General features: G+C 38.2%; 2 long non-coding RNA genes across 2 annotated transcripts; one reads left to right on the top strand and one right to left on the bottom strand.

The window, feature by feature from the left end:
* Nucleotides 1-2,366: 2,366 nt before the first annotated feature.
* On the top strand, nucleotides 2,367-15,865 carry LOC141754623 (uncharacterized). Its single transcript, XR_012590688.1, has 4 exons — nucleotides 2,367-3,691; nucleotides 6,415-6,473; nucleotides 9,199-9,496; nucleotides 15,726-15,865. It is a non-coding gene; the product is annotated as an uncharacterized LOC141754623 (long non-coding RNA).
* LOC141754624 (uncharacterized) lies at nucleotides 10,426-27,836 on the bottom strand. Its single transcript, XR_012590689.1, has 2 exons — nucleotides 27,733-27,836; nucleotides 10,426-15,839 (listed from the first exon to the last, which is right to left on the bottom strand). It is a non-coding gene; the product is annotated as an uncharacterized LOC141754624 (long non-coding RNA).

The following is a 27,836-nucleotide window of genomic DNA, read 5'->3' as shown; positions in this document are numbered from 1 at the left end:
CTGACTTCTTTTAAATCAAAGTTTGCTGCTGCCTTTTATTAAACCAGATAATGATCTTATATACTGCACTAGAGCTTTTACTCTTGTGTGTTATATTCTATTTTAGCTTCTATCCTAGCTTTTATTTTTAGCTTGTTTTTATTTTCTAATCTTTAATGTTTTTATAACTGTTTTAATTATGTCTTAATGTTCTTTTGCACTTTGTCACAATGTTCTTGAATGTTTATGTAAAGCACTTTGAATTGCCCTGTTGCTGAAATGTGCTCTACAAATAAAGCTGCCTTGCCTTGCCTAAGACAAACTTGTGATTTGGTGGCTGTAGCCTATAACCTCATTTAGACTAATTAGTCTAAGTTAACATTTGAAGTGTCTGTTTCCTACAGTAGCATTAGGCAGCAGTTCAAATCATTAAGTAGCCTATAGGTGAACTCAATTAAATTGACAAGTAGCCTATAAATACTGGCATAACGTTGACTTTTTACACTGTAAAGTATCCTGAATTAAAAATGACCAGTTTGGCACATCAACCCATACAACGGTTTCCTGGCAACGAGGCGTGCAGGTGTTTTGGTTTGAGCCTCTGTGCTCTGCAGCATCTCTCAGCTCCACCAGGCCTTCAGACATCTGACTGACATGTGGTTTCATTTGGTTCTGATGTAGTGAACTTGTGTTTTTTAATGGATAAAGCCATAAAAGGTGTGAAAAGAGATACTATTTGATAGATTTTGGTCCAGAGAGCCTGCAGGTTAGTGGTCATATGGTCCAACCAGCCATTCTACACAACCGTATCAATGTTTTACAACTGATCCATAAAGCTTTTAATTATTTATTAACCTTTATTATAATAACGCCATTATTTACAACTTTATAATTAAAGTGTTACCAAAAAGGTACATACATATATATATATATATATTTTTTAACTTATTTTGTATTGCAGTTTCAGCAGCTTATACAATCATCATCACATTCTTTACCTACTGTATTTTCATTTTACAGCTGTCTCTTTGTTTTTACACAAAATTCCACAACTTAAAACAAAGGGGGAGAGAGAAAACACAAAAAAAACAAAACAAGACTTCATCTTAAACTATAATTTCAATTGAATTCAGAGAAAAAGGGAGGACACATACTTAAACAATCCAAAGAATTAAAATAAAATTAATTAATTAATTTAAATAAAAATAAATGTGGTGAAGGGTCGGAGGTCAGATGTCAGAGAGTGTAGAAGGGTGTGTGTTGTATGGGTGTGTGTATGTGCTTGGAGAGATGACCTGGGTCAGGACGACAAAGATGCAAGTATGATCCAGGATATATAAAATATTCAGATCACTGTATTAGTATAATCATGGCAGGGCTCCACCTTTTAATAAATGTGTCTTTTTGGAGACTTAGGGAATAGGTTATTTGTTCCATGTGGTCAAGAAGGTATATTTGAAGCAATGCATGAAATGTATATTTTTGCAGTGTGTGTGTGGGGGATAAGAGATGCAAGTGTTCAGGCCTGTGTGTGTGTGAAGGCATTTCCACACACTGATGTGGTCTAGACAAGATCAACATGACTGAGTTAACTTTATTAAATGCAAATGAAGTCCAGGCTTATATATGCATACACACACAGACAGACAAGACTGAGACCTCATACAATAAACGTTTGAGGGGATTCGTCTTTCATTGATTCAAAAAAGGATTTCTGGTGTGATTATCATGATAATTAGCCAAGCCAAGGAGCGCCTCTCGAGTCTGTCTCTACAAAGTTTCAGCTGCAGACAGCTTTGAGACATGTCAATTCTGGGTGAGAAGAAGCCAAAAGACATGACTTTTCACATTTAACCATCTGAAAATGATATGTTCTCCTGTTAATAGTGGAGTCTGCACTATATATGCATGAATAAATCTTAGTATTGGCCTACAATCAATGTTAAAAATGTGCTACTGTTGGATAAAATATGACAGCATGAAATGATTAGATTAAATATCCATTGGAAAGTAGGACCATGATGTTCATGATGCAACATAAGCTCAATATGAGCACCTTAATGAGAACTCCAGACTTACAAATAGGCGATGGTGATATGATTTATATGATATATATTTACTGATATGTAAAAAACTAGCTTTAAGTCCGTATTATACGGATATAGTATATATGACATGTCAATTCTGGGTGAGAAGAAGCCAAAAGACATGACTTTTTCACATTTAACCATCTGAAAATGATGTGTTAATAGTGAAGTCTGCACTATATATGCATGAATAAATCTTAGTATTAGCCTACAATCAATGTTAAAAATGTGCTACTATAGGATAAAATATGACAGCAGAAATGATTAGATTAAATATCCATTGGAAATAGACCAAAGTAGGACCATGATGCAACATAAACTCAATATGAGCACCTTAATGAGAACTTATAAATAGGCTGGTGATCCTAGGAACAGAAATATGGTGATTTATTTAATATATATTTACTGACATGTGAACAACTATAAGTCCTTATTATATGGATATATATATAGGGATATTACCGGGATAACATGATAAAGTCATGCAGATAAAGCACACACACTAACTGACTTACTGACTCTCTCATACACTCTCAATACCAACCCCCTACTGTATCCCCTCTCTCTCCCTCTGATACCTGATTGTTTGCACACCGGCAATATTTGCACTATCTGTTTATATCTTGTTTATAGCTTATTTTGTATATTGTATATTGGTAGAAATTCAATTTTTTTATTCTTATTTTTATTTCTTTTGTTATTATACTGTTTACTTGCACCAACAAAACCATAGCAAATTCCTAGTGTATACCTCTTACACTGAAATATATTAATTATTTCTTTTTTTAAATATTTTTGAGAGCTACAAGTTCTTTTAACATGGTCATTTTATATTTTAATAATTTATTTATTTATTTATTGTGTTGTAGTTGATTGTGCTACTTATTTTGTACTGTAATTACCTTGTGCCTTTTCTACCTTTTTTTTCTTTTCTTAAAGCTGACTTGGTGTAAACTGCTCAGAATTCCAATGTACTTAAGTGAAAATGGCAAATTAAACTCTTGAATCTTGAATCTTACACCTGGCAATAAACACGATTCTGATTCTGATTCCAACTGAGGCATTATAGAGTGATGTTTAGGTGGATGAATGAACATGATGGTGCCACCATGCACTTCTGCATGCGTCTGTTGGGGGGCGTGAGAGGCGCTGCTGTGGGTTTTCTTATTTCTTATTATAATTACATTGGTCGTCTTGCATAATATCAAAAAATCTCAGAGGGTGGGAACAGAGTTACCTCACTGACTCACAAGGGGGTGGGCCTTGGAGGGCGTATATGATTGAGGACAAATGAGATGTTAAACCATTTGGAGACAAGGAGGAGATGGAGATGATGTAGCCATCCGGAGCTGGACAGCCCCAAGTCCTCGGGTTTGGAGAGGGGAGGATTTGGGGCTGTGGATGTGGAGGACAGAAATGCACGGAGAGAAACGGGAGAGGACCCGTTAGATTTGAAGAAATGGACGCGCCCGTCGTCACAAAGCTCAATACTGACGCTCCTGAACGCGCTCATTTGGCTCCCAGCATGCTGCACGTCCAGAGGGACCTGCTGGTTAACCAGGAGCTCATCTCATCCAAAACCCAATGCAAGCTGGCTGCTGCTGCACCAGCATGAGGAGGAGACAGTAAGAAGCGTGTTTTTTATATATTATGAGTGTTTTGTTTTGTGTTGCATGTGAGGTTTGAACCTGCATGCATGGAGAGATGATTTTTTTTATTATGGCGAGCATAGGCTGCAACACACTGTGTTTAAACCACTGTTGTGTAAATAAGTGAGGATCTACATGGCTGCTGCACCTGAGGAGGAAGAGATAGTAAGAAGCTTGTTTTTGTATATTATGAGTGGTGGTTTTTGTGTGGCATGTGAGGTTTAAACCTGCATGGAGAGATGATTTTATATTATAATATACAGTGCAGGAAGAGGCAAAAAAAACCCACTAGGCTTCAGATAAGCCCAGTGGGTTTTTTGCCTCTTCCTGCACTGTATATTATTCATTTTTGTTATGTTGTATAGTCTTAAATTGTGCAAAACAAATAAACAAATGGCGAGCTCACGAATGCACGTTTATGTATAGGCTGCAACACACTGTGTTTTAAACCCTGTTGTGTAAATAAGTGAGGATCTACAGGCCACACCAAGATGCTTCAATAACTAAATCTACATTATCTTCCAGTGAGGTTTTTGTTTCTGTTGTGAGAGCAGTTTTAAGGTTTAAGGTGTAAACGGTGCAGCAGCAGCATGTGAGATAAAGGCTGAGCATCATCTGATGGCAGCACAGACGTGTAGTTTCACTTGTGGCTGCAGACACTTTTGGTTGGCGCTATAGATACTATAAAGTATATGTGCAAGGTAGTTTACTGAAATATCAACATGGGAGTGAATTTGAGAGCTCTGAGTTATAGCCTTTCCTCCAGGTGATCTCCTGTCTCCCACAAGGCCTATTGATTAGTTTCCAGTCATCTTTATTAATATTAATGGAAAAGAATGGTGCTATGCCTTTCCTCTCTCTCTTGCATCCTTCTAACCTACATTTTTAAAGACCTTTAAGAGATGATTCCCAGAAAATACCACATTAATGAGAAGCTTTTTCTTCTTCAACTTTAAGTTTTGCTTTGGCAACATAGGTTGGTTTTAGTGTCTTTAATACCAATAAATAAAATGTTGAATTTGACTTTTTTTCCAGTGATGCTGACCCAGGATCAGCCATATATATATGCTCTATTGTTATTACCCATTACATAAGTTCATGTTGCACCATTTTCAACGACTTTACTACTAAGCCCTGCACGTATTGCAGATTTTACTGAAGTGTAATTGCACAATGTTGCATGGGTTTACAACAGTGTCAGAGTGGCCTCGGGCGGTGCACAAACAGTGTTGTGTTTTGGCCTGTTTGCTGTCAACAGATTACGCGCTGAAAGGGCTAAATAGGAGAGGTGGAGGGGGGTTAAAAAAAAGGTTGCATGTTAAAAAGCAAAAGGTGATTATTGTACATGAAGCCAGCAGCGTGCTGTTTCCTGCAGCCTGGGATTATCCAGCACGGTGCCAGCAGCATAGGAGAGCTCTTACATAAGGCCTGCTGCTTAATCTGTGTGAGTGGGTAGTAAGACCTCCCTCTCATGCATGGATATAGGTTTCATTTCTAGAATGATTGCATAACATTTTCTATAATATTAGATATATTTAGGAGGATGCATACATGATAGCAACCAAATCCTGGTTAATTCAGCGACAAACCTGTACTAGTTTTTCATGTAATGTTTTTAAATGTGTTGCTTTATTGTATTTATTTATTTTTCCTGTACCCATTCCTGTTTTAATCTCTTATTTTCACAAAAAGCCCCACAAAAAGGGACAGGTGTTGCAAATTAGCATCCGCTATAAGCACTATGATACTGGCATCAGATAGCTGTTTTTAAGTTGTCTATGTACATTGTATTGGTCCCTATTAAATAAACCATGAATGAATGAATAGCTGCGCCGAACTGTATAGCTGACAAAGGGAAGAAGTTTATTTACTATATTTTTTTGGACTTTATCTAAAGTGATGCAATAGAGATTTTTTTTTGCAAAATAAACACGTGCAAAGGGACTTATTGGTGTTTTGCATCATCACTGAGCAGCATAATTGGCTCTTGCAGGAGTCGCAAAGGAGAAATTAGTCGGATGTTCACTCCAAAATGAAGAATCGGTGCTTTATCACGAGCAGTAAAAGTGACTCCGCACAGGTGAATCTGCAGGTTAAAAAAAAAAACACCTGTTAAATTCCCCTATATAAAGCCATGCATGAGAGGTGGAAATGCATAGCAAGTTATAAAAGATGTATTGGAGACTGTGATGTGTGACACAAGTCTATAACATAATGTTAAAAAGGAGTCCTCTGTCTGCAGCAGCATCTCTGGAGCATCACTCTGCTGCAGAGTCAGAGAAAGCTGCAGGTGCAAAGCGACACGAGCTGGACTAGTTTGGGTGCTTTCTGTGACCTAGTAGGCAGATTTCCCATCAGGCATGCAGGGTTTTCCAGGGATTTTCCAAAAGAGAGGGAGAGAGAGAGAAAGATGAAATGTCCGTGTGTTGTACTATATTTTAAAGATGCCTTAATTTCTTGGAGATTTGAGTGGATTTCCCCCCCTATATATCAAGTTCAAGTGTAGTTTATTGATCACATACACATTGACATGGCAGTGAGATTCTTTGTTCCTGTGTGTTACTCTCTCATCCCTGTATAATAGACAATCAATCAATTGAATAACAACAATGAAGTAAAATATAATCATTATAAACATTGTAAATATAGCAACAATAGCAATTGATCCTCAAGTGATTCTTTCTTTTTCACCCCCTCAGAAACGTGCATACAAACGCACCAGATGAATATGAAGACGAGGACTTCCTCCAACTTCCAGGTGAATATGAATTATCTCACTTTTTTATTTATTTGTCATGGATTTTTTACTATCGACACTCAATGCAACACAGATGACTCTGCAGGAGCTCTCAATGCACTTCAAGAAAATTAGGGAAAATTCATATGCAACATCTTCCTTTCACACACACACACCTAACATGAAGCGACCATGCAGCAGCAGCAGCAGCAGCAGCACGCTGTGTGGAACTAATTGATTACTCCTGGAAATCATTTTAAAATCCTTTCGGGATCCTTTTTGTCCTGTTCCGCTCAGGTTTTTGTAGCATTTTACAGCAGCCTTTTATGCTCCCTGACAATCTATTAAAGTAGAACATTTTTCACTATATACTGCCAAGTTACCTTGAACGAAACCTGGAGAGGAATCACAGTTTTGAGGGTCAGCAGTTTGGACGTAACTAATGTTTGTTTTTTTCATTCTTTATGATTTTTTATGCATTATAATACAGGTTTTTCTTAGCTATACTGTGCTCTTACTGGTATACTTGTACATGCATGCAGAAAATGCATCAGATATAAATTAAAAGAAAGAAAGATTTTAATTTACAGTTAAATTATACAGTTAGGTTAATTCACAGTCAGCAGTGATCAGTATTTCATATTTGCTTTAATTCAGGGAAGCTAAAATTAGCACCTCATAGATAACAGATTAACACAAAAGTAAAGAAATGCAATTAAATTAACTGTTGCATTAATATTATTAATTATTAATATAATTCTATTACATTTAGAGGTACAGCACAATACACATTGGTCATAATATAAAACGACTCTTACATGACAATTAGTTTGTCCATTCTAACAGCTTTAGGCATCAAATATCATGCAATTTGAAAAATAAAGTCAAATTTTTAGCATTTTAAAGACTTAAAAAAACACACGTAGACTTTTCTGTAGCCAGAGAATTCAAAATACAACTTTATTGTCTCTGTAAGAGCAACACATACACTCACATTAGAAAGACTGTTAATCACAACATTCAAAGTCTATGGGCTTAAAAACTATCATGGGGAATTGGTAATAAAAATATTAATAAATGAGAATTCATGGTTGTATATGGGAGTCATCAGTGTGAAGTCGTGAGCTCGTGTTAAAACGTGTGTGTCACGGCCTGCAGACGTAAAACAGCAAAGTGATCTCCACTAATGGAGGTTTCTTTTTTTTTGTGGCAAAAATCCAAAGCTGCTCTGTATAATTCATCCCTCTCTGAGATCTTTCACAGAGCAGTTGTAAAAAATAAAATGTATAGGCCTAAAGCACGAGGTGGTGTAGCCTGTAATATATTTGTTTTTTGATGTGTGGATGGAGGCAGTGGCCTATTTTATCACGATGCTGTGAGAAAGAACATCATCTGTCTGTGTGCGTGCGTGCGTGCGTGTGTGTGTGTGTGTGTTAATTAGGCATCACACCTCGCTGCATTAATTGAAAGCCATGCGATGCTAGTGACGTCACTCCCTCTGACGCCAAAAGCCATTTAAAAAAAAAAACTGTTTATGGGGGAAAAAAATAATAATAAAATAGATAAATAACATTTTAGAGAGAAACAAACACAATGATGTATTTGGCTATAGGTGTAAATATTTTACTATTTTCAGATAATTATGTATATCAGCCCTAACTTCAGTTTATTTGGAATTATATATATATTATATATATAATATATATATTTTATATATGTATATATATAAATAAATAAATATCTATATATATATAATATGTATATAAATAAATAAATATATATATATATATATCTTACTCAAATATATTATTTTAAACATATAATGAATATGGCAGGGTCTAAAAACATTGCTTCATAATATAAAATAAATTAATGAAAATAAACGTATCAATAATTCCTACACATTTATTCATTTACTTAAATTTCATCTAATCATCTACATACATCTTATAATTTTTTTTGCAGTTATAGGTTTCTTGTCCTAAGCAATATGTCAAACTATTTCCTTTACAGCTGGTGTTGCATCTGAACTGAACTGTTTTCTAAACACTATGTGAAGAGAATATTTTGAGGATGTAAACTGTTTATGTTAATAATATTTGAATAATTCTCAGGATAAAAAATAGTGCAGTATTTTATCTTTGCAAAGTAATCCTTAATGTTAAGCACATGGTTTGAGGGTTTATCTGCCTTCCAGACTGGACATTAAAATAGACTGAATACCTTTATATACACCTTTGTATAGTAATTGAGTATTTACCTCTACTAAAATGAGTTCATGTGTTCAATTTTCCAGAGATTTCCTCTTTTCATTCTGCCATATACTGTAATATTTTCGTGTAAATTATTCCCCTCAGTGCTATTTCAGCCCGAGCTTCTAATGCCCCTCATAAAGATCTTTATTGTTGTTGTCTTTAGTTCACTGGATAGTCGGCTATAATGTTTTGTTTTGAATTCCTACAAGAGCCCATTCACATTTCAGTCATATAAAAGACACTTAATAGCTTGGAAAATGTGTTCTCCCAGCAGTATCCCTTGTGAATCTTTAGTCATGCTTGTTTTTCATCTCATTTCACTGAGGCGTTTTTAACACCACGCCATAAATCATCTGCATTAACACTCCAGATTTATGACTATTATTGTCATTATGTTCACCTCTGGAATAGGTGCAAAACAGAGTAAAGTAGCTTTTGTTTTTGGTGAATTAGCCCTTTAAGCATTCCCCTGTCATTGTTTGTCCTCACAGGTGTTTCGGAGGTTGTGTGTGTGTGTGTGTGTGTGTATATGTGTGTGTGTGTGTGTGTGTGTGTGTGTGTGTGTGTTGCTGGCAGAGAGCGGTGTTCGCAGGCCTGAGGGGTTGTCTGTTATCTTTGGTTATCTAGCTGTATGAGTGACGTACATTCTTCATAAAGCTAGATAACCGAAAGTAACAAGAATCCCATTACACGCCTGCACAGAGGAACAAAACAAAATATGAAAAAAACACACAAAAAGAAGCAAGAATGGGCTCCGGACGATGGATGTTGCCAACCGATGACGTGAAGGTATGATGCTGTGTTACATAAGGGTTGATTTTAAAGGGAGGGGAGGGGAGTTGGGTCTCTCATAGAGGATATAATGTTCACCAACACAAATAATCAATATTTGAATTATAGAAAACATTACATTTTCACAGAATACATAAAATCTGGTCACAGTAATACTGTAGTGGTGGGGTATAGCTTGTGCTGCCTTGTGACAAGATGGTAGAGTGTGATGTTTCCTCATGCCAACTCGCTGTCAATCAAGTGGTCGACTGGGATGGAAAAAGATAAATTCAACATTTAAGTGTTCTTTGTCCTTCTCAAAAATGCACTTTAAGTCACACTGAAATGCTAAATGATCAATACAGTTAATAATAAATATGTGCACCTACTCCTATTGATAGACATATTGCAAAAAAAACCAACAAAACTATCTTGTATTTGTACATGCAAAATTTATTTATTATCTCCTGGACAAAAAATCTTCAGTGGTGACCTTTATTTAAACTGCTATCCTCTCCAGAAATGGCATCCCGTTGAATTAATCCTTTCCTGTTCTGTCCAAACATCTCGCCTCAGGAGGAAATGGATCAAATTAACAAAGTGTAATGATATAATTAAAATAAATCGTCTCTGTAGTGAGTGGCCATGCAGGGTTGACGGTTTCTGCTAAAGAACAAGACTGTTATACGCAAACCCAAATAGATAATGTACACGGAGGACCAGCCTTATTTTCTGCTCGGTGTACCAGATTAGACCGAACTGTGCAAATAAAATAGACTTTTCAGATAGTGTCTAGTACGAAAAACACACGTAAATCATCCACCTTCTTGTCCCACCAGAGAGGTAAACTGTGAAATAACTCGCTAGTACTTCACGCTCAGTTGGAGAGGTTTATTCTCGGTGCACTGTGCCTCCGAGATTTATGGTCTTCACCTTGTTGTATCCTGTTTTTATTTATTTATTTATTTATTAGAGGCCTCTCAACTAATCACAAATCAAATTAGGTTTTTCTGAGGACACTTAAAAAAAAAAGTCTTCACCTGGTTGGTTTGGTGGTTTTGTTTCTGAAAGATTTGTTATCACTGTTAATACAAATTAGTGAAGAAAGAAGCATTAGCTTGCATGAGCTACAGTAATTTCAAGATGATGAAGAAAAAGGGAGTTTAGAGTTTCAAAGCACTTGGATAGGATGTTGAGATAAATGTTTTTTTATGTTTTTTTTAAAAAACATTTGATTTTAAGATCCTAGAAAATCTTAAACCTTTCCTTTTCTCATATAGGCCTCTTTTTTTCTGCCGTCCTCCCTCTCTCCGTCTCACACACGCTTAATGCACAACCATACATACACACAAACACACACCGCACACTCAGGAATTTCTTTGTCTAATTGCACTTTGTTTGGGGAAGAATTTGGCCTCAATCTGTTTTTTAATTAGCCTTTATTTTATCGATGCCAGTTAATTGGCTAAAATATGCTTTTAGCACAGTTTTCTTGCCTGAATCTCTTTCTTAGAAGGGAAAACTGTTTGTTGTTGTACTTGTAAGATGAACAAGAACTGATTGGGACAAGCTGTAGCTTCAGAAGCTTCGTTTTACACGGAGCAAAAAATACACACGACCATCCTCCTCTATTTTTGGTGAGTTTCAGGGTTCGGGATGATTCATAAAAAGGGAGATAACGTGCATGCAGCTCCTCTGTGGTTTCAGAGAGCACGTCCTCCAGAAGCAGTGCTGGTGAGAGAGGTGAAACTAAACAAAGGACACCTCGAGAGGCAATTAGCAGCACTTTGCCATCATTTGGAGCATCTCCTCTCCAGTTGATGCTCTTCTGCAGTTGATTTGCTGCTTTTTCCTGCTCAATGGGCTTTGTCTCAAACAAGTCAACAGTATGACATCAGTGGGGCGCAACAAGGCAGCGAGGAAGATGGTCATCTCATCTCCCATGTTAAATGTAACTTTGTCAAACATATATACTATCTAGGAACTAAAAATCTTTTTAAAAAATCTCCTCTCAAACCTCTTAAGCTCCATCAACACTGTAGTGGCGTATAACACAAAGTGTAACCATCATTTCATCAGTGAAAATAAGGCTGCAGGATTTTTTTATATCCTAAATTGATCTTTAAATTTCTAAATCTTGCTTCCCATTCATTAATCTTTTTCATACGTTAATGGGTCCAGCTTAATTAGAGATTTATCCAGCTTTTTATGATCTTTAAACCTTTTTATTTGGACAAAAAATAGGTTATAAGCTATTTTCCTATTGACCACATGTGTTCACATGTGCTTTTTGACACTGTACTTTCCCCACGCACTCGTCCCAACGTACTTCTTCTTTCTTTTCTACGGGTCCCCCCCCCCCCACACCTCCTCATTCATTTAATTTTATTCTTTTCGTTTTTTTCCCAGCTTGGATTCTCAGATGGTTGGTTCTGATTTGTATGCATTTGCATAATGAATGTCATTTGCATGCTCAGGGGCAGACCATACCATGAGAACGGCTGTGTTGGTTGTTTGTGTGTGTGTGTGTGTGTGTGTGTGCGTGTGTGTGTGTGTGTTCATGCATGGGCACATGTGTGTTCGTATGTGTGCGGCGTATATTAAGCACATGTAAATTACACGTTTTTTTTACACAAACAGACCATCACAGGGTGTTGTTTGTTTCGCGCCCACACTGTATAAACACTTTGTTCTTCCTCTCTGACGTGTGTGTGTGTGTGTGTGTGTGTGTGTGTGTGTGTGCGTGTGTTTGTGTGTCCATGTGTGGGAGAATTCCTCCTCTATGTGTGCATGTAGGGCACCAATGTGACGATCATGCCTCTTTCTGTCTCTCCGCCTCCCTCTCTCGCCTGTCTTGGTAACCGTTCAGCAATGTACCGACTAGAAGAATGAAAATAAGAGACTCCCTCCTCAATCCCATAATCCTCCTCTTCTCCGACCCCTCCCTTGCCAGTTTGTCCTCCTCTCCCACACGGCAAGTCACAGTCCTGCCACCATCTTAGGTGTTAAGACTGGCACAAAATGGCAGCTGAATAAAAAGGGGGGAACGCGAATAGCCAGCGCTGCACCTTCCCCCACTTCACGTTGGCCCCGATCCTTTCCGCGCCATTGGTTGCCTCAAGACAGTGTTAATTACTGCCAGTGTGTTAATTGTAGAGATCGCCCCAAGAGACGCGCGGGAAGGGGATGAGATAGGAGGAAGCCGTAGAGCCAGTGGCTTTTGAGTGTCGGCAAGCTGGCATTTTTAAGGGCAGCTGCGGTTCCCTGCGTCGCTTTCATCGTGCCCGTCGTCACGCTGCAGACTCCGACGATCGACCATTTTGTGGATTTTCCACAAGGCGCCCTGAAAACTCTTTCGACGTCTCGGCTTCTGGGACGTTAATTAGATCGTTCGTTTGATTACAAAGAGTTATAATTTCTATTTCTGCATGTGGAGCATTCACACGGTATTTACGCTGCAGGCGCGTACAGACGGCTTTGTTTGATGATGTGGAAGAGAAAGAAAACACCTACATGCTCCCTGACACCCACAAGGAGCCGTAATTAGCAACATGGTGGTCTTCATAAATCTCCGCTTGTTATCACACTTAGTTCTCTCTCACGTGGCACTAGACTTCCTATTTGGCTTGTAGAAGAATATTTGATGCCGTATGGATTATTTGACACAGGGTCATCAACAGTCACTCGTTTCTGAACCAGAGGAATTTAGAGATTTTACTGGAAATAACATTTAAATAATCTAAAATATATATACCATCACTTCTCCCCATTTCGTAGCTGTTGAATGAAACCCTTACGTCTCCAACAGGTCACATTTTCTGGCCTTATTTTTATCTCTATGATCATGAATTTGGGTTTAAAAGGGATCAGATAAGGAGAGATCAAATAAATGTCTTTTGGGATTTAATTGGAAATTACTCTAAATTAATACACAGTTACTTCTCGTTTTGTTGCTGTTGGGATGAAAACCCATCATGCCAACTTTTCTGGCCTAACTTTGAGCTTCATGTGCATATTTTTTAGGTTTTAAAATGGTTTTACAAGTCTGAGAAATGTCCTAACTTTAAAGAAGCATACAATATTATCAAAAAGTGTGAAAACCTTTAGGATTTAGGATTTAGCCAACCTTTAAGCAGGGAATAGGAAGTGAGGATCGCCTTCTTCGATGTGGTTTTATGACCTACACCATTGAGCCTGCGACTCTCACCACGACCGCTAGAAGCAAGGGACCGATGAGTTCAGGGAGGAAAAAGTGTAGTAAGTGAATGACTGGAAGGAGGAGAGAGAGGGGGGGGGGGGCAGACAGACGAGGAGAGGGAGGCTGCGACAGTGAGATCTCAATAGTGAGAGGCCTTCTTTGTGTTTCTGTGTGAGGTTTATCTTGGGGGGGTGCATGGGGCGCTAAGAAAGGAGGGGAAGAGGAGAGGGTGGGGATCCTATCCTGGACCCTCAGACAAGCGGCACATTGTCCTCCCCAATGTGTGGCGGCACTTGTGGCGTAACGCCATTATTTAGGCCAGTGGAGGGAACGGGGGTCTGGAGACCAGCTTAACCAAAACGCCAATTAGAGCCGGATCGTCCTGATTAATGGACGAGGGAGATTGGTAAACAATGCCGGCCATTGTTAACGTAACCCCCCCCAATCCCCTCCTCAAACACACACATATACAAACCCCTACCCCACGGGTTCTTTCACACAGCAGACCCTCCATCCCCACTGCCTGTAACACACACACACACACACACACATGCAAACACACGCACATGATTTGTCTGTCATGCCAGTGCTCAGAGGCCTGCCATTAGCATGCTGCTCTTGTTTTTTTTGTTCTAGCTTTTCAATGTAAAGTTTTGCGTTGATCCTCATGTAAATTGGCATTTATGTGAATTATTAATCTTCCCGTTAAGAGATAAATATATTAAGTTTAAGTAGTAAACAAAAAAACAAAGTTCATGACAAAAAGTTCACATTTCGCAAACAAAAAATAAATTTATGGGAAAAAAAAGAAGAATGTTAAAGATATATCCTTATGTATTTAACATGCACATAAAATTAAACATTTAAGTTGTAAGAGGAGCAATGAAACTGAGGCGTCTTTCATCAAAAGCGGCGCGGGGCTCATATGTTAATCACACACACCATGCGATGCTCGGCTCTGCATTTCAATACGTCCTACTTTATTGTTTTTTTTAAGCATATGCGCTGAATAATTAGCCACCACATAGTCCAATCAGGGGCATGCCAATGTGGGGTTGCCATGGCGACCTCATCAGTTCGTACCCCCCCACCCCCCTCACTCCCTATCCCCTCCACCCCCACCTCCTTCTCCTCCTCCTGCCTGGCTGCAAACAGGACGGAGAAAAATAAAGCGTGGGAAAAAACACTTTGGTGGCTCAGACAATGATAGTGGGGGTGAGGAGGAGGAGGAGGGAGAGGAGAGGAGAGGAGGAAGAGAAGGAGGAGAGGAGATGGAGAAGGAGAGGAGGTCTGATGTTGGTGATTGGAAGAGCAGCTTGCGTCTAGACTGGCATGGTTGTTTTGGAGTTTGGTGTTTTTAGGGGGTTGGGGGTGGGACATATTTTATCTCTGTGTGTTGAGTTTGTTCCTTCTGTTATTAGCGTGTAATCTACGAGCAGTGAATGGGAGCTTACAGTAAAGGCCACTCCGTAGGCGATACAGTAAACAGTAACACACAGCTTTGTGTTAAATTATGCATGACTTAGCTCAGAGTCCTACAAATGTTTTGAGTCTGTGCACATGATCGGTTTTCTCAAAATCCGGCTGCAATCCCTCCACATATTTAACATCTTTAGGAGCTTTTAAGTATGAACAGGAACTGGCTAATTATTCACAAGTAATATGGGATGTGTGTGTCATGCAGGACACGTGTGTTAGGTTATTAATTGCATGTGTGGATGCAGTACGTTTGAGCCTTAATTAACCAAGATGGTCTCCTGGGATCAATATCTTCTATAGTTGTCTCCAGTTCGAGAGTGTACTGTAAATGCAGTAAAGTTGAACACAGTAGAGCAGCTGGGGAATTGAGCCAACTGGTTCACCAACATCATTTGAATACCGTATTAAAAATGCATACACATGTATATTCTGTTGCTCCACATACTGCAGAAACTGTACATCTTATCAGGACATTAATGATAAAACAGTGATTATATGTTTTGGTCATTCTGTGATCTTCTTGAATGAGATGAGATGTTTTTAACGCCTCCTCTGTCTCTTCTTTTTAAGGTTTCGGATCAGTCTGGAGTTGGGAATCATCCGTCCTTTTGCTTCTCCGCTCTTGTGGACTGTGACTTTTGAGTCCAGCGATGTTCGTTTCACACAGGACTACGTCATTAACCGCTAACATACGGGAGGAAACACACGGATTCTGTGAACACAGCCGTCTCCAACAACAAGAGGACAAAGTTAAACCGACCGGGTGTTAAAGCTGGTAATGGATACAAAAGTGACCGTTTTCGGCCTCTACAGCAGAACATCTTTATCTGAATGACGACAGAAGACTTTGATACAAGCGGTACAAAACTGACAGTTGGCCATCATGAGGCTGGAACAGAGCGTACAGGACGGCAAAGTGAGCTGTTGTACACGGTGTTCTTGGGAAATGCTCTGCACAGCTGTTCAGGAAACATCTGCACTAGATTTTCATGTAGGTCAGAGCTTAGATCTCTCTCTCTCTCGATCACGCACACAAAAAAATCTGTCATTTGATATTAAAACAAATTTAAAAAAGAATGAAAAAAAAGGTTAGATGATTGTAAAAATAGTTGCTATGGTGTTTTAAATTTTTAGCGTTATTCATTAGTTTAACAATTTATTCTCTGTTTTTATCTTAGATCTTAAATCGTAGCTTTTAAATTGATTTCTTTCTCATTTATATCTTGAATCCTACTTATTTCTAATTATTTCAGCTTACAATTAAATTAGTCTCTTTGTCTCATATATATAATGTTGCATGTTTCAATCAAGTTGTTGACAATCTGTGTGACTGGATTACTTGAAACATTTGAAATTATTATTTTTTCGTGTGATAAATGTTTTATGGAATTCATCCATCAACTATGAATTGTTTATCAATCGTTCAGATTATTTGACTTTTTAGTTTTATTTAGTTGAGGTTTTTTTAGACACATGCAGTACATGTTTCACATTTTTTTCATCTCATAACTATATTTTGTACATTTCTATTTAAGGGCTGTATAACCTTAACATGCTAAATGATTTGGTGGTTAAATCAGCTCTTATGGAGGCTCTATTTTTACAGCCACTTATCATGTACATCACATTTTATTTTACCTTTTTTTATTTTGTGTACAATATCGTTATTAAATCTTTATCAAATTATATTCTTATTTTTAGTGTACACATTTAATCTAGAGAGCTTCTATCACTGCAGGAAGCATTTTGTGCAATAGAAAAATACATTTTGATTTTATTTTTGTATCTATGCAAAAGAAATGAGCAGGAGGTTTTGTTAAGTTTGCACTATGTGTATTAGTGTTTGCACATGAATTGTATGGTATACGTTTGCACATTAGCAGCTAAATGTACCGGTTCAGTTTGTGTGAGAGAATTGTGGTGTTTTACTAACATGAACTATTATGAGCACAGGTGCAATGTGTGTGTGTGTGTGTGTGTGTGTGTGTGTGCTACGTTTTAGGTTTCATTAGAAACAATGAATACAGTCTTTCTATTGATTTCATCAGTAATTGCAGTCAGCCTCAGAGACTAAAATCTGGTTTTATTCCACATTTCATTTGTTAAATCAGCTCCTCTGACAATATGAACACATGAATGCATGGGATTTTGTTTTGATCTAATGTGGAGAGCTTGTGCAATAGATTTTATGCAGTTTGAATACTATTTCGAGGGAATAACTGATCATATTGTAATGCACTGAACTACTGTTTCAGGAGTGTTATAAGCAGGATTTGCACATGAGCTGCTGTTAATGTGTTTTTACTATGCAACTGTTTCTACTGCAGTTAATTTAAATCAATAAAAGTATTAATGTTTACAAGAGACAATAACTGTCTATGTGTGGATTTCTGAGGTCTACGTTTGTGTGTTAAAAGGTACTAAGAGTTGTTTTTTTTAAATCTATGATGAGAACGTAAAGGATGTAGAATCAACCGTGACACAATCATTATTTCACAAATTTGTTGAATCATCAAATTACGTCAAAATTTACAAAACCGCATTGTGTTTCTTCTCCAGTACATCATCCACATACTGAACAAAAAAAGGTAATGCACATTTTGCTTAGTTAGCTGTGTAAATACATTTAAATACATTTTAAAATCAATAAGTATGGCACATTTAAAATCAGCTTAGTTCATTTGACATCGCTAACGTATCAGGAAGGTTACAAAAAAGTGCTCAGTCTGTTCCAGTTTAGTCCCTCAATCATGTAAATATCCACACAGAGTGCAACAATTTAGAAATAAACCTCCAGCTCCCACAGTAGACGCACAGAAAATAAGTGATAATTGTTCTGCACAGAGTTTCATTTATAGATTTAGATTTAATATTGTCCCAGAGGGAGATTTGTTTTCACAGCCAGTACAACACAGAAACATACAGATATACACACAGCAGAACACATAGAAAAAAAATCACTATAAAATGAACTTCCTTACAGACTTTACATGTGATGTGGATTAATTCCTACTGTTGCAGGCTCTTCTTCATGGGGCTGTGTTTGTGTACACTACCATCGAGCTGTTTTCAATACATTATCTATTAGTGTTGCTATTAGTCAATTCTTTTAATTTATTAAAGAGAAGGTCAGTTACACACTTCCTCTTATGTGTGTCATCCAGTACAGTCCTTTACTGTTACCGTCAGCCCAGCCCGTTCTCATTCCAAGGGCGCCAAATACCGAGGCTTTGTCACGGCTGCCAGCATGTAATACCGCCGCACAAGGCACCCTTTAGCGCCCGTATGAGACGCACCAGGCTTTCCATTAACTACAATGTAAACCCATCCGCGGCAACAATAAACGCTTAGAGAAAGTGCGTCGGGAGTGTGGTGACGTAAAGCGAAAAGACACACGGCGGCTTTGAGGGGAGGTGGATGGGTCCAACAAACACAAGGCTTTCATCGAGGAGGCCGCTGTTTGAGTCCCGTTTCATTTTTACGTTACAATCAGCTGTTCGTTCACAACGTTCAGCTTAATTTTCACTTTACAAACGTAGTAGTTTATATCCCAACCATGTAGTTCTTTCCCAAACCTAACTAAGTGGTTTTGATGCCAAAAATAAAGTGACACCAAGGGGCGTGACAAAGCGTGCCGAGTGTGCAGAGTTGGGATGAGAACGTGTTGGTCAGCCACATAGAAAGAAGCTCAATGGCCGAGAGGGGTAGTCGTAAAGACATTCGACTCGCTTACTTTCCTACCCAGCTGTTCCCAGCAACTGGAGCCTGTGACTCTTATTCACTCACACATTCGATTCACACTCATTTTTAACCTGCTTTTGGAGTGACGTGTGGGGAAAAATCGTTGTCATGTGTAAATACAAGTTAACAGTGATGCATCATTTCCCCAAATTCTGTTAAAAATCCAACCAGATTTGTCTGTGGTAGAGAATGAGTTTAGTGATATTTATGATGCCAGTAGTCAGACAGATGATTTCCCTTTACATTAACACAGAAGTATGAGACTGGAAAATGTTAAATTACATAATCTTGGTATATTTAATGATTAATGCATGAGCTAGCTGTGAGGAACCAGCCATGCTGTGAATTTAAAGATGGACCTAGAAATATAAAGTTTCAGAAACTATTCAGGTTGAGTGGATCCATTTGGATTAAACTATTTTGATATATGTTTAAAGTTGAGCTGTCTCTATTGGGATTTATTGCCCGTTTATGAATTCAGGATCACGACGAGGTTGTACACTACTTCATTTAATTCAATATAACTGTACAGGTATGTAAACTGACCAACTTATTACACAAAACCCTCGCTAGAACAGTCCGGAGGTAGAAACGCTCCAGCAGTGAACAGAGAACAACATGCTCACATGAACACTAAACACAATCACTGATCAATGTTTACACGCGCTGTACACTCGCAGAGGAAAATCACAGTCACATCTGGATGATGTGCTGCGTCTGGGACAGCGTGGCACAGCTGCTCTTAAAGAGGCGCAGGCCAGTGGATCCAGCTGCTGCCGTGCTGCATGAAGCATCTGGAAACATCTGGAGGGACGAGCTCCTCGTTCAGCTCACAAACACTCTGGGGGTAAAGGTTTCGAGGAAGAAGGTTTCTGAGCTGTTTATTTCACGCATAACACGACGGATACGAATCATTCACAGTGTGTGGTGGTCATCAGAGCGTATGTAATGAACAAACTCTCCTTCTCTTCCACAGAAATGATAACGGGATGACTAAGGTTAGTATAAATTTGATGTTTTGGAAAGGCTTGCCAAGTTTGAATGTTGAGTATTTTGATAATTGTTTTGCGTTCTTCATGCATCGATATATGAAGCTGTCCATCATTAAAGGCGCCCAAAATTGACAGAACAAACAACATAAAGATTAAAGCTTCAGTAGGCAGAATGTTTTTGGCATCATTGTGCTAAATTCCGTAATAACCTCTCAGCATATTGTAATTCAAGTGTTCTGAGAGATAACTAGACTTCTGCGCCTCCTCATGGCTCTGTTTTCAGGCTTTAAAAAATCTAGCCCGTGACGGAAGACTTTGACCAATCACAGGTCATTTCATTAAGAGAGCGTTCCTATTGGCTGTGCTCTGGTCATGTGACCGGTACTTGGCTTTTGGTAACGGTCTAATTCTCTTTATTTTAGCATTTTTGGTTAAACATCTTCACTGTAATTACACTTTTTGTAAACACAAATGTAGAAGGAGTATAGATTGGGTAAATCTGTGAATTTAGTAATGTTTATGATTTAAATTGTATTTACTTGAAATCCCCTATATATATATAATTGTAAAAATCATAATCAGTGTAATGAAACAAAATAGAAGACCACCGTCTGTATGTTTTAACAAATACAGGCTTAACCTGTGGTTGACCTTGTTGACCTTTCACATGTTCCTTCAGTAAATTACCATTTAAGAGCTTAACAGTTAGTAGGGACATTTAAATAAATAATATACTAAAACACTGAACAGTCAGCTGTTACTCTTAGTTAGGAAAGATGACCTTAAAGAGAAACTGTCCAAAAACAAGTACTGTATATGATTATATAACCGATCTAAGAGTGCAGCAGTCTCAATAACCATTTTCTACACACCTGTGATGGTTTTCACTGAGGCTGGACCTTTTTATTGTCAGTTTTATTAAATTGACTCTGCTGTTCTTGTTATTTTGCATCTGTTTTTCTACTGAAGTGTTAACATGACGTTGACGTAAAAGAGCCCGTATGAACTAATCTCCTGTACCCTGTGTTAAAAAAAAGGTTAAAAAAAATAATCTGAACAATCTTGCATCAAACTGCATGTGGAAAAATCTGATTAAAAAGACCTGGCAGACACACTACTAGTATCAGCTGTACAAAATATACAGTTAGCTGTCTGTTACCGGAGCCTATATACAGTCTATCATTTCTAATTTCACTCTGGGGTATTTGCAGTAAATTCAAAATGATATTCTTTAAAATTTAAACAAAAATGCTAATTTTGGGGCGACTGATCCTTTTTGACTGGCAGTGTATTAAAAGAGGGTGGTATCCCACGGTTACTGCAAACACAAGTACCACTACAGATCTTGTAGACATGATAATTTGCATTGTTTTTGTAAAAACATAAATCCTGAGTGAATGTGAGAAGGGCCATATGACAGGTAGGCCCTCCGCTGCAGTCAGCGCTGCAGGCCGGCCTCCAGACAGCAGGAAAGTTACGGGAACCGTCTGATTATAATGGAATCAATAACAAAACAAAGGCTCATGTCTGGGAGGAAAATCGTGGGAAGTGCCGCCGAGGGCCTGATTAGCATTCTGTATTGCGAGTCCCCGCGGGCCGTCTCCTGGAGCCCCCCAACCCGGGAGTGAAGAATGGCTGCACGGGAGGGGAGGGGGGCAGAGATGGAAGAGAGGTTGCAGAGGGCCAGACGGGGGATGCGGAAAGTCAAGGAAGACAGCTTCACAAAGACGAGCATGGTGCTGAGGGGGGAGAGAGGACGGGGGAGGTGCTGGAGGGCTCGAGGCTGCCACCGTGAAATCCGGCGGTGCGAGGGGACTGGGTTCAAGTTCAACGGCAAATCCTCGTCTGCATGATGACGTGATGAAGACTCTCTGAAAGAATCACGTCTGACTTGAACTCTGTCTATAACTTTAAATCTACCTGTTACTGTGGTGAAACTCACCGGAGATGAAACTATCTGAAAGCTGGTCGCTTCAGATCTCATCTCACCTCACCTCTCATCTCTGAAGCATGAAGGTCAAATTTAATTTAAAACTTTATTTGAATGCAGCAGATTCAGGTTCACATCACTGACAATTAGAACCAAAGTGTGGCTGAAAGTAACGACAACTTTCATATCAATTAATCTGATTATTATTTTCTCAATTAATAGATTAATCATCTATTTTGTCACTATTTCCTAAAGCTTTAGTTACTGTCTTCAAATTGCTTGTTTTGTCTGACCAACAGTCCAAAATCCAAAGATATTCTATTAACTGTCGCATAAGAAAAAAGAAAAGCAGCTCACAAAGTGAGAAACTGGAGCTACAGGGGATGTATGGTATTTTTGCTAGAAAAAAATAGTTAAATATAAAATCTTCTGTCGATCATCTATACCGATTCATCGATTGATTGTGTCAGCTCTGAACAAAAGTCTATTAAATATTGAAGAAAATATTCAGATATGAATGGTCTTAACGTCACTTCAGTTCTCTGACATACATGAAGATATAATCTGTTGATTGAATATGTGGGAATGAGGACGGCATTGAACCTCTGAATACTTTTACAGGTGTAACCGTAGCACTATATATCTGTCAAGTACTAAAGGTTGGCATCAAATGTTTCCTCAGATTTGCACTTTCATTTACTTATAATCTCTATCAGACAGCGTAATGAAAAGTAATAACTATTTAGTTAATTTTAGTTAATTTTAGTTTTATTTTGGTAAAGATCACACGATAAGAGAAACACAAGATTTACTATTTAACAGAAGTCACAATGTTGCTTCTTCACTTTTCAATCTTTACAAACTTTGACTTTTCAACATATTTGTGTTTTTTCAAGGCATCTGAACTCATTTAACCTGTAAAAGACCAAAGAAATGTAAGTTTTCTTATTCTTTTAATTACACGGTGTGTGATTTAAATGATATCTACATTTTACACTGCATTAAATTCAGCCAAAGTTATTGTAAAGATGTTTATATTTTAACAGGATTTATCATTTACTCCCTTTGTTAAATGAAAAAAGGGTTTAAAGGGGTTATAGAAAATCATGATATTGTATCCACACTAGCATTGAAAGATTTGACGTGAAATGTGACTTCAACTGCCCTAATATGAATATACTGCATTGCTTACAATATGAACAAACACAACCCTACATTATTAAAAACCTATGTGAACATGTCTGGCTATAAAAAGGTCCTGCCTGCTTGCCAGAGAGTGTAGACGAGATAGAGAAGCAATGTTATTGGTAATAAACACACTAATAAATGAAGGAAATTGACTGAATCGATCTCAGTAGCAGACAGCATCCTCCTGTTCCGGGTATTAAACTATATAATGTACAGTACATGCTGGAAAAAAAGACATCCTAAACCACTGAATAAATTACGGTCCTCCTCGGCTTGTTAAAGGTCAGAAATTAAGTGTGACATGAAGCGCTCTGACCTCGGGGCAGACGGACAATGGTCACTTCCTCCCTAATTCACCACCTCTCTACAAACAATTGACTGTTTGAATTTGTGTGTGAGTGCGTTGCTCTGTGTGACCCTCTTCGATGGCCTTTTAAATCCACAAGTTGCTTGACCTTTGAACCCTTTTGATTGTTGTTGTGTGTCCTCGCAGGCCGCTGAGATTTCTCATAAAGACACCTGCGACATCCTGCTGCTTAGTTTTTATAGAGTCACACCATCCTGATCTAATCCCATTAATTCTTCCTAAAAATGGACAGTCGGCGGTGGAGGAGGTACTCGGATCCGTTACTTAAGTTAAAGTACAAATACTAAAATGTAGAAATACTCCATTACAAGAAAAAGTCCGGCATTTAAAATTCAATTCAAGTAAAAGTACAGAAGTATTATCAGCAAAATACTTAAAGTATCAAAAGTAAAACTACTCGTTCTGCAGAAAAATGTCCCGTGACTGATTTTATTATATATGACATTATTAGATTGTTGCATCAATATGTAAATACCATTTTACAGTTGTAGCTGGTTGAGATGGAGCTATTTTATCTTCTTTTACTGTTTGGTAGTTTAGTCTAGTTTGTTCCAACGTAGGGGACGGGCACCTCCAAAGAGTCATAAGATAAATCCGAGGGGTTGTGAGATGATTAATGGGGTATAGAAAGAAGAAAAAACTTAATTTGTTTGTTGGACTTTTCTCTAATCTTTGCCTTTTTGTGAAATATTGCATCATTTTTCCTCGTTGGGCCTCGATCAGCTATTTAAATGAATTGCATGTGAGAAGTTTGGAGGGAAAATGTGTCTTTGGTGAAACTGTAACTGAGCTCTAACTAAACACTGCTTTTTTGTGAGAGGTCATAAGACAAAAAGGTTGGAAACCACTGCTTTAATCTCTAACAATGCATTATAATTTATAATATTATCATGTGTTTTTTCTGTAAAGTGTTAATCTGAAGTAACTATAGTAACTACAGCAGCCAAATAAATGCAGTGGAGTATATTTCTCTTTGAATTGTAGTGAAATACAAAGCATAAAAAATGGAAATTGTACTTAAGTACAGTGGTTGAGTAAATGTACTTAGTTACTTTCCACCACTCAGTGGTCACATGATGCAAGAGAAACACAAAACACTAGAGTTGAGTAGAAGTAAAGATGTTCTTTACTTCTAATTCTTTACTAACTTTTAAGCTTGTTTCAGGTTTCCAAAGCATCTGAGCTCAATCAGAGTTTTTGGAAATCTTAAATTATGAGAACAAGCTCCTCGGTTCATTCCTAAACTGCAGAGCGACGGGGGTGAGGGGTGAGGGGTCAAAGCCGGATAAAGAGGTTGTTGACCTGCTGGTATGCTGAGTTTAACCTCTTGACCTCCTTTTTGATGAGAGCTCAGAGGTCGTGACTCAGTCAGGAGGGGTCGAGGGGACGGGCCGGAGGATGAAGTGTGTCGTCCGTACCCAGCGAGCCGTGGAAATGCATTTCTGCACACGTGCGCGCAAACGGACGCACATCACAACTTAACGGCTAATTTTTTAAAGAAATATGCACAGACTTCTGCAAAAACAGTCCAGACTGACCACACAGTTTGAAAAAGAGTCTCTTGACTTTTCCTTTTTTGTCACATATTGTTCAGCTCATAAATGCGTGACAACGATCATGCATGGGAATGCTCAGTTGAACCCCTTTACACAAATGAACATTGTCTTAAATTTCTCCCCCTGTCTAAAAGTCATCCACTCGCTGGTTTCCCACAAAAACAGTCTAGTGGGTGCTATTGAACATTTTGTGAATTATCCCTCCACTCTCCCAGACCATTGACAGTGGGGGCGGCGAGCTCGATGGGGAAACAATATCTTATAGATTGCGATATAAAACCGATCCGTCCAGACGAAGACACAGGCACAAAACATGGCTAGAAATCAGCCATGAGCATGTCATGGCACGCTGGAGGGTCTGACTACTTAATTAGACATATAAAAAGGCTGGGTCAGACGGAGCAGACAGGCAAAGAAAGGCAGGCGAGATGAGGCCCTTCAAACTGTCTGCGTCACACCGTGGGTGTGTGTGTGTCTGGGTGGTGCTGTGAGAAAGTGTGTACCCGTGTCGTTTGCATGTCTGAGTCTCGGCTGTGCAGGACTGCGTGTAGGAATGTGTCTGTGTCTGGCACATGTGTGTGTTTACCGTGTGAACATGTGTGAGATGTTTTGTGATTCTCTGGCGGGCTGGAGTGGAAAAATCTCCATAAAAAAAAACAGATTAACAGATTAATGATCAAATATATCTGTGAAAGCGATGAAGGTTTTGGGCCATTAAAAAAGATTCCTGCATGTGTCAGGTGTTATTTTTTGATTTTGAAAAAAAAAAGCTGTTGTGCTCATAACCAGAAGCTTGCATGGCATGCATATGCAGCACAGGGACATAAATCATGCATACAAATTATACATTTAAGGGTACCAATTGCTCAATTGAAATAGTAATTCAAATGGGCAAAAGATCAAGAAATATTGTTGACTAAATAACTTGGTGGTCAAGCACATTAACCGACAGCAGAACAAACATACTTGTGCTATATGAAATTATGTATATTTTGTCAGACTTTCTTCTAATCTTTGCTTATTTTCTTGTGAATTACTGTATATATTTACCTCTGAAAATACATTATTAATATGATACAAGGTCAACTAGAATAACCGCATCGTGGTTGTATGCCTCCGCTAACCAGTCAAGTTGCAGTTTATATCCACGTCTGTCCAAAATGTCATCACGTCATAATTTTATCCTATTAGACATTAGTGTGAAATTGTCATAATTAGCACATGAATTCTTGAGTTATGGCCAAAAACGTATTTTGTGAGGTGACAGTGACCTTTGACGACCAAAATCTAATAAGTTCATCCATCCCAATTTGAAGAAATTCCCTCCAGGCGTTCCTGATATATCGTGGTCACCAGAATGGACCCGACGGATGTGCGAATGTATGGACAGACTTACAGACGAACGGATCCGGTACGGAGCCATAAAATTACATATTTAAGGGTACAAATTGCTAAATTTAAATAGTAATTCAAATGCACAAATGATCAAAAAATACTGTAGACTCTGTACTGGACAACATGGTGATTAACAGACCAGGAAAGCAGAACAAACATACTTGTGCTATATGAAATTATGTATCTTTTGTCAGACTGTACTATAATTTTTGCGTAATTTCTTGTGATATTTTGTCTTTAGGAACCTCGAGAACCTACACATTCATTAGGAAGTGGAAAACTTTTGATTCCACCACTGTTTCATTATCCAGCTAAATAAGAGCACATTATGTTGAACTAACCAACGTATCCTCATACAACGGTTCGTATGATATCTTTAGAAAAGTTATTCCTCATTTTTCGTGTGTTTTCCTACGAATTTCCAGCAACACGTGTCAATTTCCGCTCATTACATGCATACAGTCTTTTCAAAATAAACTTATTTTTTCACAGGTAAAAACTTGGTAATGATTTAGGCAACAAAAATACTTAGTTAGGTTTAGGAAACGATTTTGGTTTGGGTTAAAATAACTACTGAAGTAGCATATCTTAAGTACAGAAGTAACGTGACATAAATCAACGTTGACTTCTGGTTTCACACGGAACACAAACAACGGTCTCCTGGGTGAAAGTCCGGTGTTTTTTGACCCACCCATCCACCGGACCTCTTCTCTACGCATTCATTATACTTCTTGGTTCACCATTAAGATATGAAATGATTTTGTGGGATATACATGAATTACAGTGCATTACTTTTTATAGGTATAGCTACGAACGGTGTATGAGAACAGCCTGAACTAACAAGTAAACGCTTATATTTTCTACCTCAGCTACACTGTAGGTCTCCTGTTACAGGGAACACATGATATTATTAACCTACAATGTACTGTGTCATTTAACAACAACTATCATAATTCATAGGAAAGGTTTTTGCACATATCACATAAAGATGGTGAATGTTGAATAACTGAACCTACTGTATGTCTATCAGCAATGAAAATATATCAGCAGAGAGATACATATGATAGATATCGCTAATGCAACAGTCTTTACCAGCAAGCTAACACAACACATGCTTGGTTAAAATGACTCACATTCTTCAGTTTCATTAGTTGTCATATTATCTCTCTCATTTCAACGCAGCACCCTCTGCAGGTTATCAAATATCGGCTTTCCAGAAATAAGTCTTTTTTATTATCTGCTGTTAATCAGCACTGTGTATGCATGTATGTGTCTGCTCACACTTGTCTAGCCTCCACTATGTTTAAACTATGTGAAGTGTATAAGAGCATGAAGAATATGTCTCAATAAGTCATTATTGGTCAAAACAAGTCAGGGCCACTTATAATAATCGCTTCTTCTTACTCACTCATTGTTGCCTCGGAGCAGACAGGGCCCCGTCAATTTGAACCAGAGTCTGTGGGTGAGAACCGACTGGGAACCCTCCATCGCAGCTGCGGCTATTTGTTGTCT

This window comes from Sebastes fasciatus, chromosome 17 (genome assembly GCF_043250625.1).
Source record: "Sebastes fasciatus isolate fSebFas1 chromosome 17, fSebFas1.pri, whole genome shotgun sequence".
Classification (NCBI taxonomy): Eukaryota; Metazoa; Chordata; class Actinopteri; order Perciformes; family Sebastidae; genus Sebastes; species Sebastes fasciatus.
The sequence above is the reverse complement of the archived record's forward strand: the minus strand, read 5'-3'. Positions and strand labels throughout refer to the sequence as shown.